This window comes from Danio rerio, chromosome 9 (genome assembly GCF_049306965.1).
Source record: "Danio rerio strain Tuebingen ecotype United States chromosome 9, GRCz12tu, whole genome shotgun sequence".
Lineage (NCBI taxonomy): Eukaryota > Metazoa > Chordata > Actinopteri > Cypriniformes > Danionidae > Danio > Danio rerio.
This window is the reverse complement of record NC_133184.1, coordinates 35,246,925-35,263,615: the sequence shown is the minus strand read 5'-3', so window position 1 is coordinate 35,263,615 and position 16,691 is coordinate 35,246,925. Positions and strand designations below refer to the sequence as shown.

Below are 16,691 nucleotides of genomic sequence, written 5' to 3'. Positions count from 1 at the left end.
TTTTTTTATCAAGTTTTTGTAATTACTTTCTTAGATGTTTTAGATGTTGTATATATATAGATTTTTTTTCTATCCACCAATCCAGAGGACAGGTCGCAACGGCAGCAGACTGATCTAGTTCGCCTGTCCAGTTCTTCCACCTCCACCCTCTTTAGTATATTTTATTACTTAATTCAGCTTTTGTTTTGATGTAGCATTTACAAATACATTCTGAAAGCAAACAAACTAACTTAACCTTAGTCTGAACCCAAGTCTCTGATTATTAGTTTCCTCCATAATTTCAATATGTGTTTGTTTTGCAGTGCAGTTCCAGCATAAGTCTAAAATGAATAGAATCCATCAATATTTGATATGCGCTGTTTGATGTCCCACATTCGGCAGGAATTTTAAACACTAAACAACTGCGTTACACCAGGGTCAGGGAGCACTTCACAGTGGTTATGTGCCATCGCTTTACTTGAAGGGTATATCCTTGACTTGTTTATTCATGAAGACAAACAGTTCTCTGTTCTTCCTGAGAGTCAAACAGCCGCCGATGTCTGTGTTTAGGTTGTTTAGAGTGATGACAGTTTGAAGCTCACTGGGGCTGCTGTTTGAACGACTGATGTTTTGTTTACTCAAACGCTACAGAATCTTCACCATTTCATTTGCATTGCTAAACACAACAGGCTCAACGTCCCCTGTCTCCCACTGGGCCCTTTGTGTGTGTGCACATGTTAGCGATGATGCTAGTGTCGCATCACTGTCTGAAATGCACAATGTGGATTCTGCTTATCGGTGGAAATTTAACCTCTCTCGTCCTTACCTGACTTTGTGAAGGGAACTGTATTATTACCCATGGCCTGCTGTGTCCCGTTGACTTTTAAATGGGATTGTCTGAAAACAATGGGAAATGCTACCTTGCCTTGATCAGATGGGTCACATGTGGCGCTCTGGGTGGCCTGTGGAGATGACCTGTACTTCAAAAACAAATTCAGGTCACATTCACAGCATACTAAAATATTAGTGTATGTGGGGGCTTTTTATGCAATTTACAATTACACACTGTAAATTCTAACATGTTCAGTTTACTTAAAAAAAGTTTGGAAACCGATTGCCTTATTTTTGCAATATAAACTTACAAGGAAATCTTAAGTTAAGTTTAATTATTGCCTTGAAGTAAGAAAACTAAAACTTATAAAGTAAACTAACTGTTAAAAATTAAGTAAGTTTAATAGAAAATTCTAGTTAACATACTTGTCATTATTTATTAATCTTACTTAGGGTTTTATAGTAAGATTACTTTAATAACTCTATTTAACTAATACTGTTCTACCATGTTCAGTTAACATCTTGAATGCTAGTAGTCTCAACATTGTTTTAATCAACCATTTTAAGTAATGTCAACTAAAGAAACTACGTGCAATCGGTTTCCACATTTTCTTCAATTAAACTGAACATAAAATATGTAGTTCAACCTACAAGTAATGACATTATACAGGTCTTAAATGTAAACATTTTATTTGACAAAATTAGCAGAATTTCACAATACACTTGTGATATTTTAGTATCACAATACACTTGTACACAATACAGTTTTGTAAAAACCTGTTGTAAAGTGCTGTAATATACTGTAAACAGCAATACAGACAAAAAATATAATAAACATGTTCAACCCTAAAACACAAGTTTTCGAAAAAGTTTGAAAATCTATCAAAAAAACTTTAAATACTTGACACTTGGAAAAAAGATACTTGAATTAGTGTAATTAAACATGCCATTGCACCAGCACCTTAAACATGGCAGCATAGACACTCACAGAGGAACAGATATTAAGCTTTAAAGCTAATTTGTTAGACTGTGTAGTTTAGATTTTCCTACAGAAAATATCACATTAGTGTGGTCAAAAGTATTGAGTTTGGTATCAATCAATACTGAAATATTAAAAATATCCATTTTCCACCAGCATTTGAGTGCTACTGAGCTCGTTCTTAAACACCATTGATTGGCCACTGTGTTCACATGCTCAACAGAAATGACTGTGATTGGCTGTGACTGTCATAGGTTTACCATTTTTCACTGAGTCCAAACAAAGTTACACAGACACTGAAGTGTTTCAAAGCCATGTCGATAGCTGATTTGTTTAGAAGCTAACATATAAGCTATCTGGTGATGAATCGACTGATCGACAGTGCTTTGAAGTTATCCAGTGTCTTTGTATCTTTGCACCTGGTGAACAGTGGTGAAGTGTGGTAAAAATAATGACCTTCAAAGCCAATCAGTCATATCTACTGAGCATGTGAACACAATGGCCAATCAGTTCTTGCAATGTTAGTGGGAAATGGATGGACTTTTTTTTTTTTTTTATTTCAGTACCGATTGGTACCAAACTCAATACTTTTGACAACCCTATAAATCACAATACACTTTTTTGGTTAAAAAAAAAAAAAAAGTGTTTTAAACACCAAAATGCTGCAGTCCTAAATGTAACACTGCAAACAGCAACATGTTAAAAAGCAACACTTTGTAATTAAACATGCCATTATACCTGAACCTTTAAACATAAAGCACAGCAGTATATAGGCACCCGCCGAATAAAACACATTACGCTTCCCTCCCAGCAAAAGCAACACACGTTGAACAAATTCAAATGCATTGCTCAAAGTCTTTGGGTAGTCCGAATTCAGTGTGTAAATCAAAGCAAAAAAAGAGACATACTGCATGTGGCAAAGTCCATAACCACTTTTCCTTCCAGTATAAAGGCCCACATTGCATCCATAATGAGGTTCTTTAGACATCTTCACACACGACAGTCAGCAGGCCAACATCTTCTGCACTGAAGTCCGACTCTACAATTACATCCTATGAATAGAGAAAGAAAAATAAGTAAAGTTTGATATTCTAAATGGCACTAATAAAGCCTGTAGTGGCCAGGAGACCAAAAGCAGAGGTGAAAAAAATACAATTCCTTGTGCTTAATTTAGTAACACTTTAGTAGGAACCAATTACCCTATTAACTTGTTGCTTATTAGCATGACTATTTGTGTTTATAGTACATTTTACATTCAAATGCTTCTTATAAGAAGGCCTTGCTATGGTGCTCCTTCTTCAATGTAGACCAACACGATGGATTTGCCTGTACTGCCTCTACTAGGCTTGTCATGATAGTGGAATTTATTACCAATCCATATAGTAATTTTAAAAACATCCAATTCCTGCTAACATTTGAGCATTGTTGAGTGTCATTTCTGTTAGGCATGTGAACAGAATGGCAAAACAGTGCTGTTTAAAAATGTGCTCAAAAGTGCTTAAAATGTTAGCAGGAAATTTGCTGCTTAAAATTGCAGCAGAGATTGGTACTAAATTCCAGTATCTTGAACATGATACTATTCTAAAGGAACAATATTTTTTTTTAATTAAAGAAACACTGTAATGTAATAAAACAAACTGCAGTAAAAGTACTTTTAAAACATTTTCAAGAAATTAAATGCAAATGTGTGAGAGACCAATTGGTGCTACATAATCAATATAAATATTTTGTAGGGAAAACTTAATAAATTGGGAACCGATTCATGAATGCATTTGGTTTTGCTAGATTAAAGCAGTGAGTCAAGTTTGCATTATTTAGCACACTTTTAAAAAATGTATTAATAACTATTTTTTAATAAGAAAATTGATGTTTTAGTATGGCTTTTAGAACAAGGGTGCAGCCATCTACAATCCCACAGCAGGTGACTTCACAGGGTTGGTTATAATACGGAGCATCTTTGACTTTGTGGCTTTTAACACTATCTTTTTACATCTTAATCCAGCAGGTTCTTTCAACTGAAATTATATTTCTCTCAACATATTACATAGGTATTACACTTATTGAGATTTTTTTTTCAAGCTAATCTTCCTTCTTTTCAAAACAAGTGTGTTTAAAAATTAAAGAAATGCATTCATTACTTCACTGGCCTATGAAGCTAACTGACCCTGTGACGGCACAAGCTGCTGTATTTGCAACATAGCAATGCTCTTGCTCCAAAGGCCATAATATAACATCCCTCTTACTTTCAAATACTTACATTAAATGCATTTGTTTTATTTTTATAAAATTGAAAATTTTTATTAATAAGTGAAGTAAACTGGAATGACTGCTTCATTTCCAGTCTAAGAAAGCAGAAACAATAATACTACTTACAAAACACATCCTGAAAATTTCTTTAGACTCATCCCTCTAAAGGACTGAAAGACCCCGGAGAACTGCTGCCAGATGACCTTGAAAAAGTTAAGACAGGTAGACATGCATTATAGCCCAATGAAAACATCAAATGCAATTTATTGCAATCAAATGCAAATTATGATTCAAAGATGATGTCACAAAAATACCTTTGAATTAACATGTTGAAAATTTCTTCTAGTTTTCTTCTGCAATTTTCTCCTGTTTTTTTTTTTTTTAATTTCAATCAAACGAGCAGTGTGTGTCCAATGCAGCGTAGAACTTGGATCTCACATTTCTTCCTGATATTCGATTGAATTCTGCAAAGATCCAATCAAAACATTATTAGTCATTAATAACATTCAAAAACACAAATTCACAAAATCACACAAAGTTTTGAAAAGAAAACAAACCTTCTGCAGCACTTGCATCAGCTGGTGTTTCCTCTATGACTTCCTTCTGGATGTCACTGTTGTGCACAAAAACGTAAAGTGTTATTGACATGGCTAAGCGAAATTCTAAAACAAAAAACAGAAATCAGAAACACATGCAATGATACAATGCAATGCCATTTAGCAACAGATGTTACACTTTAACATGACATAGTTAAATGTTCTTGAATAATAAAAGCTGCCAAATACTCCCGGCGCCTGTCATCAAAAGCATGAGCTATACTTGTCACCAAACAGTAATAAACACAACCCCCGATTAAATATAATCATGGCATTGTTGCTGGTGTGCCTTACTTTTATGAGCATTAAAAGTGGAATAAATATTTGTCTCAATTGATGTCTTTAAAAGGACACTGAACTTTCTGACTAGGGTTGCACGGTTTACCGGTACTATGGTAGTATCGTGATACTATGGCTCCAAGATACTGGCGGTGCCACTGTAGTTTGTAAACGGTAGTATTGTCATTAACAGTCTGCCTACAATACATAATGCTGCATGTGAAAAAGTCACTAAAATACTTACACGATTCAGCAACAATAGATCATTGTATTTTAATAGTCTATGGAGCCTTCTAAGGTTGTAAAACTGTAGAATTTGCGCCTTTTATAGTAGCCTATTGCATATTTTGTGATGGTACATTTTGAATCGGAATTCGTTTATTTCTGTTCCTGTCAATATGATATAATAGCTACAACAACCGTGAAAATCTATTAAAAAGAATGACTCAAAGTGAAATTTTGAATTACTTTGGATTCTTATCCGATAATAAGTGTGAAAAAAGTATGATAGATGAAAAACCCAAAATAGCAACAGGAAACAATTTTTGACCACTTCATATAGCCTAGGTTTGTTGGAAAAATGCTCTTTTCTTTATGTATCTTTATTTTAATGTATTTTTTTTTGCTGGAATGAATACATTTTAGGTGAAGAGATGTGCAAATACTTTTTTCAACAATAAGGGAATTATTTAAATTCAAGTAGGCCTATAATAACATATACAATATATTATTTCTGACATTTTTCTTTATTTCATGGATTTAAGTTATGAATTACAGTATTGCAATACTACTTGGTATCACCATACTTCAGCTGGTATAGTATTGTAACATCAATTAATGGTATCACAACACAACAACCCTATTTCTAACTAGTCCTCAGATGATTATTCAAATGGACAAAATATTCGGACTATTCTTGATCATGCAGTTCTTTGCTGAGAATTTTGTTAAATGTACTTTTAATGCATTAAACGATTTAAAATTACCCTGACACTCAGTATGGAGACAAGGTAACGTTAATAGAACAATTCATGAATATGTTCTATGGCTTGTGCGGTATTGTTCAAAAAGTTTTCTTTGATGTGTAAGTGCAAAACTTACATTTCCACTGCATATCAGCTCACAAACTGGTAGTCTGAAATAAAAAATAAATAAAGGGTATAATGATATTACAAACCAAATATGCCACTCACAATACTCTAATGGTGTGCTACATTTTAAACAACCTTGTAATTGTTCAAATTTATTTGCCCTAAATTGTTAAAAATTTGTGAAACCTTCTTTAAAAATGCAAACTAACAGGTTTGGCAAAGCCTGTTTCTTTACAGAAAGTTTGCTTATAACAAAGGCTTGTTGATGCCTTTGTGTGATATTGAGCAAACAAAGGGATGTTTCTGTGCTTGGTTGTACGAGTTATACCACTTCATCATTAACGTTATCCATCACACATATTCAGTCGCGTCTGGTCCGATTTATTTGTCATTACAGCAATACAAAACACTCAATAACGTAACGGCAACACTGGAATAAACCTTCAAAACGGCATAAAGAAAAGACAAATAGCATATAAAACAAATAAATGAGTTAATTAAATATCTCTCGCATTTTCATAAGTTTAACTTTAAGTTCCATAGGGATTGTTAGCATAAGCACACTTTAGCATCATGTGTAAATATGTATCTGCCTCATACAGTGACACGAATCGTAATCGCATCGAAATCCTAAATTACCTACGACACTCACGGGTCCATTTTGAGCTGAAACTGCTTTATAATGTTCTAAAAGCCTCGGCGGGTTAAAACTGCTGCTGCCCCGGCGATCATGGAGAAAAAAACGACTGGTCTGGTCATGAGCCGCTCGCTGACGCCGGACCGAATCACAGCTGATCTCCTGACCCATAAAAGTATCATAAAAGTCTCATAAAAGTAAATCTTAAAAAAAAAAACACGCATATTTTCGTCACAACAAGCACCACTAAAGTTCAGCGATAACTAACGTTACTGTATTTGTAATGCGGATAAATAGGTTTCGTTTTCTTTTTTAAAAATGTAGACCTAACTTTACATCTATTTGAACGGATCATTGCGCGCGCTCTTGCTCTCTCAGTGCATCATTTAAAATGGCGCGGCCCGCTCTTTTAGAGCATAACGCCCACTTTACAAATTACTACTAACTTTACAAATTATTAATAGTTATTAAAAAGGACTAAGCAGCTAAAAATAGCTTATCTAGTAAAGTAGACAGTATTGCAAATAACGTGCAGTGGTCAAAACGTTTAGTCACAACATCATGGGCTATTAATTAGTTCACAAAACAGCAAACAATTTCACAAAGTGCAGGAAATAAACAGATTACTGATACTATACAAATAAAATCAAAGTAGTAATTAAAACGAAAAGTTTACCTTGATTTACAGCAGTACATCTTCTCAATATGAAATCCTGTCCTTCAATGGCGGTGCTGGGTGGCGGTTGGTTGTGACTCGGGATGGGGGATGGGAAATCACCACCCAGTACGCATGCGTAACAGCATGGCTTAGCCCTTATAAGCAATTTTACTCAAATTACATTAGTTATGGGAACTTTATACCTTACTATGTCAGCAACACTAATGCATTTCTAGTAAACTCAACAATTAGATTAAAATTAAGTAAACACACTAGAATTTTGATAGTAAGGAATACTATTCGCATTTACAGTGCATGTACTAATTTGCCTGACACTTTTGTCCACAATGACTTTACAAAAAGAGCAGCAATATATAGATGCATGACAAGTCTAAGATATTTGAGCAGTTTCTTTACGGTTCTTTACATACATATACAAACACACACAGGGAAGAGTATGTTTTCTATCACAATGCATTACATTGTCAGTGTGATGTGTGTGTCAGAGTTCTGTAGTTTTCAGTATTGTAATTTCTCTAAATATCCTAATCTTAAACATATATTCTAAACTTTATAGTTTACAATATTGAAAATGTAAAGCATTCTCTGTAGTCTAGTGTACCCATATTGAAATCTAAATATTTGCTGGGTGATATTAATATATATATATATATATATATATATATATATATATATATATATATATATATATATATATATATATATATATTTTTTTTTTTTTTTTTTTTTTAATGTGTTTAATGTTGTATTAAAAAATTGCACAGATAAAACAAACTTCATGGTAAGAACATGAAGTTCTGTTAAATTCTAGAATTCTCTTTACTGGGTGCATTGTTTTCATAGGGGATTTGCATCCTAATCTGTGGCCTATTTACTTGTGTGATTGTTATCATTAGGGATGTTAATGATTACTCGATAATAGATGAATTGTCGATAAGCCTTTAATCGATAGGCCTTGTCGATGACTGATTAAGCATTTAATTTTATAGTTCTAACATTTTAAGCTATACTTTGGACTGTGAGACAGACATCCATGACTTTAAACAATGCATTATTAGGTGTGTGGAGTTTCCTCATGGAATCATTCTCTTGACATTGCATATTGGGAGACGCATGAAACCCTGTAATGAGGGGTGTCTCGGTTAGATCCACATGTACTGCCATTAATTTGCAGATCAGGCGATCAAAATCGGCTGCTTGATATTGAGATATAAGTACGGGTGGGTTGCAGATGGATAAGATTAATCATTGGTTATGCAAACTTTATCTATTTTCTCTAAAATATTAAGGTTTTTTAAGCAATCTTGACAGACTGGCACAAATATGCTGTCATTTTCAAAATCAACAAAAGCCAGACATCTCGGGTGAACATCTCAGTTCTCTCATTCTCAGTCGCTCTTAATCTAGGAACATGTTCAGTGCTGTTCTACCTCATTGTGGTCAAAATACTTGATTTAATGGATGATCTTGTCATTAACAATAAAAAGTTTATTAATAAAATTTCACTTACATTCTATTTATGTTAATATTTAATTTAACAAACCAGTTTGTTTTGGTGCTAAAAAAGTAAATCTTAAAAATCTAAAACAGTTCATCTTAGTATTATTATTTATATATTTTATCTTGTGTTATTTATTGCTGTTGATGGCTTTGTTAGAATACTTTTATAACTTTAGAAAAGTGGTATATATAAAATATGGTAAAATGATCTGTTTTTTTGCCATGACAGCCAGAGAAGCGGATATGGCAATAAACTCAATTCTCTCTCTGTGTTGGTGCTGAAGCATATGCTGCATTATAAAATATGCTGAAGCAAATTTTTCCAAGAAAAATAACCTTTATGAAGTGTAGCCTATATATTGCTTTGTGCCCCTCTGCTTAAGCTCATCGATCATGGAATTTTGTAGGAATTTACTTTAATATGAGTCAGTGTTAAGACATTATTTTTAATCTAGATATTCCACATGGGCATTTGATTTTATTTTTTTAGGGATGCTATTTGAGACTAGAGCTGATTTGTGTCCATTATGAATATGAATAAGAGATGGGAGGTTGGTTGTTTGTGTATGATCTACAGGTTCAGAGTGGTGGAGACCTTTCCTCAAGCCCTCAAGCTGATGTTGTCACGATGCCTTCGCACAGGCTGTCAGGCACCTGTCAGAGGACATTAGAGTGGTGAGAACACAGCAAAACTCAAAGGAACTGACATCTGCCTGTCACCAACAAAGGTGGTGGTGCAGCTGTAATTAATGTAGCTAACTAGAACTTACCTTATGGTGTGGATACTGCTGCTCATTTGGAGCTCAGGTTGGTGCAGTAGGTGTAATGGGTGTTAAATATTTGAATGCATGTGGTCTATTTTTCATGAATCTTGTCAGAGTGATAATTGGGCCTTCGTTGAGGGCTTCCTTTTCATTTTGAAGGACTGTGAACATGAGCTTTTCCACTGTTCTTGTGACTGTTCAGTTGAATTCTCGTTATTGAATGAATTATAAGTTGTAACTGAAAAAGTAGCAAAAATCAAACTTTAGTGTTGCCTACAATTTGCGACTTCACTATAATGCAAGCACAGTTAGATTGTGTTTTCTAATTCAATCAAAGCATTTAAAGGTGCAATTACGAATGTTTTTAGTATTGTCTTAAGAATTTGCCTCTCACACGTAAAAATAAAGCAAGCAATAAACATGCTTAAATGATGTCTTACATGAGGCGAATTGTTTGACAGAGGCTCTGATAAATCGGTAAAAATTTCTTAGGTTCCTTCTGAAATAAACTTGAAGATCAATATAATTTGTATGTGTTTGTTTGCAAATGTGTGCATAGGCACATTTATTTATGTCAGAGGGCACCCAGTGTTTGATACTGTAGTTATCAGTCTGAATGAGGTCTCAGATGCCAACAGCAGGTTAGTTCACATCTGGATTCTTTCCCTGAGAGATGTTTCTTTTTTACCCTCCTCTCGTCTATAATTCTGGAGATAAGCTTCTTCATGATGTCTGACTCGATACTGATATCTAGAAAGCAGTGTGACCTGATGACCAACATACGGCCTTAAGCTCTTTTTCGTATGTTAGCGTATGCACGCAGCCTTTAAGAGGATTCTCCATTTGATAGTTGCTACACATATAGCCTGTGCTTTCATTTAGCAAATATTATAATCAATGTATTTTTTTACAATTATTTTTTAGGAGTTTTTCACCTGTTATTGGGATAGAATAGTGGATGACAGCATTGGGAACAGAGAGAGGGGAAGGATTGGCATAGGTTTTCGAGCTGGGAATCAAACTTGGGTCACTGTGAGCTCCATGGTGGTATATGTCAGCGCACTCATCCAGTAGGCCAGGGGTGGCCAACCCTGTTCCTGGAGAGCCACCTTCCTGCAGATTTCAGTTGCTACCCATATCAAACACACCTGAACCAATTAATTATAATCTGAACACCACGTGATAATTACAGGCAGGTGTGTTTGATATGGGTTGCAACTAAAATCTACAGGAAGGTGGCTCTCCAGGAACAGGGTTGGCCCCCCCTGCACTAGGCTATTGCTGTCGACATCAATCTATTTGCTTGTTTTGTACTGTGATGACACATTTACTCCAGTAACTTTAATATGTTTATACATAACACATATGATAATGTTGTATTATATGATTTAAATGTTTTAAAAACCTTAATTTTCCCCAATAGTGGATTGCAGTAGATTTGCAGTGCTATATCACTTTTTAAATTTTGTCATACACGCTTCATTCTCAACATCCATCTCTGAATAAGCCTATACAATAATGGTCTCAAACTCAATTCCTGGAGGGTCGCAGCTCTGCACAGTTTAGCTCCAACCACCTCCAACTCACACCTGCTTATTAGTGTCTAGTAGTCTTGAACACCTTGATTAGTTGGATCAGCTTTGTTTGATTCTGGTTGGAGCAAAACCATGGAGAGCTGCTGCCCACCAGAAATCGAGGTTGAGACCTATAACATACAACAATAGCCGCATTTCCACTATCGGGCCAGTGCGAGCCAGGGCTTTAATCGGGCCGGGCCGGGCCAATAGCCCGGGAGGTTGAGAAATGAGGCCGAAATCATGTCGCGTTTCCACTGTCGGGCTAGTAGCTCACAGCGCGTCACGCAAACACCGCCCACAGATTGTCCCCGAATCAAACGTCACACAACCCGCCCACTTCAGCAGGAATGTGGCATATAAAGCACACCATAGAATCATCACGAAACGAAACCATTAAAATGAAGACAACCAAAACAAACAAACAACAGTTACTGTACAGCAGTACATAAAATGTCTATACGCACAGACCTGTGTATTTCCATTCATTACATTTGTTTACTCGCCGACCGACTGTTTGCATTGTGCATCGAGTGCTCTTGCCACTAACGGACCCATCACAGTGAGCGCACACATCCATAATCTAAAGCCACAGAAATTCTCCTTTATAACTCGATATGGCTTGTATTTTATAACATCCTTGTTTTGATAGACGTCGTGTTAAGTGTTTCAGCACAAGAGCGAGTAGCCTAATAAAATATAAACATATTTGTTGCGTTCAGCAGCTATTGACTAAAGCTCTTCATTTAAAGTTTCATTTATAAATTTAACCACATCATATAAAAACATAAACACTTGTTTGAGGATATAGAACACATTTTGTGTTTGGGCTTTCCCCCAATGCGTTTGCGCTGCGCAGGACTGGGTGACAGTAAAAAAGGTAGGCTTGATTCTGCTTTCACTCACCCAAATAATGCTCTGTTTGCGCGATTTGATTAATATCATCGTATCCAAATACTTTATAAATAATATTTCAAACCTTCTCCGGTGTTTATTGTTTTTAGAAAATATCTAAAATCTTTTTTTTTTTTCAGACAGGTCTTTGTAAAATGAAAGTTAGGCTTTATGTGCCTTTAAAACGGTTTGATTTATGTATTATATATAGGCTACCTACATTGTTATAGCTAGATTTTTTTTATTTTATATTGGTTTACTTATTTAATGCGATTTTATATATATCCGATATTTGTAATTCTTTAAATGATATTTCAATATAGCTTAGGCTATTTTATCAAGATATGACACTATATTGTTTAAAGTCTACGAAAGTGGGCACGTAAGTTTTATGTCTTTCTGTTGTATTTATATTGTGTATTATCTCAATATCTGGCCGCTCCCTTCACAACTCTGTTGATGCCGCAAGCGCTCTTGCCCGGTCTCACACACATACATACAGGCATTTAAACGCGCACAAACACACCTTTTAAACTTGACAAAAACTCTCGAAAACCTTTATTGTCTGCTGTGTTTTTAATATGGTGTAATGATTATTATGCGTTATTGAAACATAAAGGAGGACGCAGCAAAGAACCACACTATAAATTAAAACTACTTTATTATTTTATGCAGCAGCCTTACATTTAAAAGGGAAACATAAAGGTGATCATACGCAAAAAGACCCCAGACTATAAGGCCAGATGTTTTCTTTCCCTTATTTATTTGTTTGTTTGGCGCATGTACTCATGGGCGATCAGAAAAACTGCCCGCCTCTGCTTTCACTCCGCCCGAAGCCCCAGCTGGCCCTCCTTGGCCCAAGGTATTCGGCGGGCCGAAAAAGGCCGGCCGCTGGCCCCAAGAAAGCCCCGCTTTGGCCCGATTAGGCCCTGGAAGTGACAGTGGAAACGCCACTGGCCTTGGCTCGCCCTGGCTCGCTTGCTTTAGGCGCGATAGTGGAAACGTGGCTATTGTGTTTTGTGAGTAATGCCCTTTCTTTAGTAGGTGTTATGATTATGAAAGCTACCGGGTTTAGATGGGCATTTTGGGACCTGTTTCTACAGTGCATCTGCTTTGTCTATTTAGTGTATGACTGTGATAATGCACTCATATGCAGCTTTAATAATGAAAATAGTGTGTGGAAACACCAGACCTCAGTCAATTGCAGTCTCTGACAGATGCTTTTCTTCAGAAGAACAATTTAGGAGCTCATCTCTCGAGATTAATCTACTGCAGTCTTCAGTTTAAGTGTCTGATTGGAGCAGTTGCTGCTTTGATTTATTTAAGAGTTCTAGCTGAAAGTGTTCATTTGTTTTTGTAACCTTTGTGGCAAACTGTGTGGCATTCCACCCATGATAACAAAAGGATGCTTCTTTGATCTGCTGCACAAAGCTGGGTACTGGGCCAGGGGTCCCTTGGTGTTTCATTAAAAGTCGAGGTTGTGGTTGGGACCGTCCTAATTCGCCGTGGTGTGACCCATCTGTTGTATATGTGGGCTAATCTTAGCTTTAGCCAACCACCAGGGATTAAAGAGAAATAAGTAAGCCTGTGCCTAGGCACTGCTTTAGGACTGCAGGCGCTGTACCGCAGCGCTTCCTGCCTTTCCACACTACATTTTTAACTTTCTACATATACTCTTGCCTTAACTTACACTTCTGTGACTTAACTGTTAGTCACTGCCACAGTTTGCACACAGTGCATTTTTAGAAAAGCCACACAGTGAACTCCCTGTAGATTTTCTCAGTCTGTGAATAGGAGATCTTGAGGATCTTTTTCAACAGAATTGTGCTTGTGTGTCCTGGCATGCATAATGACCATGATCACCCAAGCAACCCTTGACCTTTATCCATCCAGGGACTAAATCCATAGATCTACAACCATGTAAACATGCATAAAGCTGGATTAGTCCACTCTGCATGCTGGCATATACCTCCGCCTCCAGCCTTAGATGGTAAGATGGTTCTGTAGGACCCTGTGATTTAGGCCCTCAAAACATGAATGAAATCCATTAATAAAGCAATATTTATATCATAATGCAAAATTTGACAGAAATGTGGATTTTTATAATGAATATATAAATTATATAAATTATAATTTTTTCTATATAAAAAAAACTAGACCGAAGTTTTTATTGAGTTGAAATTGTTTAATTTCAGTTAAATTTGTAGTAATTTTAGTGTTTGATTATTTACTTTATTAAACAATACAGTAATATGTTAATTTTACTGAACTACAAACTGGAAAGAATAAAAGAAAAAAAAAGATCTGAATTCATAGGGTTCTGGGTCAAGTGTGTGAGACATGAGGACCTTGTGCTGTACCTTTTACTTTACTGCTTCTCCACCTCAATATTTTCCTCAAGGCTAGACGAAGAAGTGCTGCTTCTGGGTATTAGGGGTAATCCACAGGTTCAGGGCTAATGTTTTCAGTGAGCTAGGATGTACGTGTGTGGCTGCACACTGGAATACCTTGTCTTTGCTTCGTTACGCTCTTCCCCTCTGACAGGCATTCAGAAAGCAGCGTCCTGCTGTTTTATTGCTGTGGGGCAGAGTTCCAGAGTTCCTCTTCAGGACTCACAGAGTTCATTATTTATGAAGTTAATAAAGGTTGCTGGAAGTGGCCCTTCCTTCCTTCCTTCTGCACAGCTCGGGTGACCTCTGATGGAAAAGACAGCTCGATCTTGGGAAAAGTTCCTTTGTTAGCGCGGTCAGTGATATATTCCCTCCTCTCGCTGTAGTTGGGAACCTCTTTTGTCATACTCTTATTCTTGTGTTCTCGTTTGTCTCATTTTCAGTCGCTCTTTGTCTCCTCCTCCTTTTTTCAGTGGCTGCATTTGTCTGATTAGCCAGGGGACTGGACTGTTCCTAAACAAAACCGCCTTTATGTGAGAGGTGAGGCGTTTCTTCAGTGGCACATATTGACACAGCACCAGCTTCTTTGCTTCTGCTTAATGGACTGCATTGACCCCCTAAAGACTGTGATTTATCTGAGCGTCTCCTGTGGGAACTGAGCTTGAGCGTCTTACTGAATTCTAGAGCAACAGTCCATTTGATTCTTTGATTCGAACATTAAATCAATGACGTTCAAAGAGTTACACAACTTCAAAAATCAGATTACATGTGCTAGAGGGGTTAGGGAAAAGCCTATCTTTTTAATATATATTTTGTGAGCACCAGTTTATAGGCTGTGTTCAGTAATTATGAACAAATAGACATGTCATAAAAAAATCATCAGAGCCCTCTATCTAATTGTGGTTTATAGTACATTACCCAAAGAGGGGACATATCAGCTTAATGAAAAGAAAAAATAGCTTTTGATTTCCTAAAAGACATAGTAAATTAAATATTAGAAGAGAATAACTAGGTTGCGGTTTTCTGAATGACATGATTAGTTTAAGAATGCCGTGTTAACATTTCAGGTATTCTAGGTTGTACAATTTGGTTTATGTACATATTAAATTTTGATGTCTTGACACTCGAAATTGTAAACTTTTTTCCGATATTCAATATTATGGTTGGGTCAGACTGTGACATCGTCCATTGCCGATGACTGAGCTGGCATTGCATTCTTCTGCCCCGTGCATTGTCAACATTTTAATAGCTCATTTCCACTGAGCGGTTCGGAATGGTATGCATTTATGTCCTTTTCCACTGTCAAAGGTACCTAAAAGCTAACCATTCTGTGCCACTTTTTGGGCGCACAGCTGAACACTATTGGTTTACAGATTATTGTCACCAAACCTTGTCTTATGACAAACAGCAACATAGGAAAAAATATATAATCTTTTTGTGTCCTCTTGGTGACTTTCTTACAAGCATGTGTATTTGCCGTGCATCGTTGAAATATCTTAAGCTAATGAGGATTACTTGCATAATTAAAATGCTATTCATAACCAATTAGAAATGGACAAATGTGGTAGAGAAGCGTAAAAAAAAACGTTTAGTAATATAATTGTGGCTAATAATAGTAAATGATCATTAAATCATAATGAAATTATATATAAATCGAATAGGCCTATATAACGCTGTATATATTTTTAATAAGATTAAATTGAATTGTCACGGTAATGCTTATAGGGCACCTAGGTTACCCCTTTTTTCAGATTTAATTTAAATATTTTGGGTCTCCAGAATGTGTCTGTAAAGTTTCAGTTTAAAACACCCATCTGATTTTTCATTATACCTTTTACAAGATTATGTTTTATACATTTTTGCACTAGGGAGCCGTTTTGTCGTACTGTGCCTTTTAAAGCTAGTCCTCCCTGCCTACCGTTTCTACGTGCCTTTCTGCGTGCCTTAATCTCCTCGCTCGGCTTCATCAGTCAACAGACAGACTTGAAGGAAGAAGATCTCATGTAGCGTTTGTGAGAAATACTACACTAAGAACTTTACCAATGAGTATTTGTTGTGCAGTTGCATCGATGAGTCACACACAATGTCGTTACAAAGTTCACGCACGCACACACATACACACACACACGCAGACAGAGCGCGCATTTAGCTTTGCACTCTTTTTGCACACATATGTGACAGGATACACTGCTCCACTGCTGTATGGATATACTGATTTAACGTCCACAAACCGGGATTGAAGCGTCTTCCT

At 36.2% G+C, this 16,691-nt stretch overlaps 1 protein-coding gene and 2 long non-coding RNA genes across 53 annotated transcripts in view; 1 reads left to right on the top strand and 2 right to left on the bottom strand.

Moving 5' to 3' along the window:
• Nucleotides 1–16,691, top strand: part of caska (calcium/calmodulin-dependent serine protein kinase a) — a 243,983-nt gene that overhangs the window by 35,785 nt on the left and 191,507 nt on the right. The window lies entirely within an intron of this gene.
• On the bottom strand, nt 1,483–7,364 carry LOC137496483 (uncharacterized). 2 transcript variants are annotated; one of them, XR_012385524.1, is made up of 7 exons: nt 7,316–7,364; nt 6,013–6,046; nt 4,594–4,649; nt 4,351–4,500; nt 4,163–4,239; nt 2,366–2,841; nt 1,483–2,329 (listed from the first exon to the last, which is right to left on the bottom strand). It is a non-coding gene; the product is annotated as an uncharacterized lncRNA (long non-coding RNA). The 2 variants fall into 2 exon arrangements; XR_012385525.1 differs by lacking the exon at nt 7,316–7,364 and adding an exon at nt 6,642–6,779.
• On the bottom strand, nt 8,049–14,866 carry LOC141376160 (uncharacterized). The gene is made up of 3 exons (XR_012385526.1): nt 14,411–14,866; nt 9,589–9,820; nt 8,049–9,472 (listed from the first exon to the last, which is right to left on the bottom strand). It is a non-coding gene; the product is annotated as an uncharacterized lncRNA (long non-coding RNA).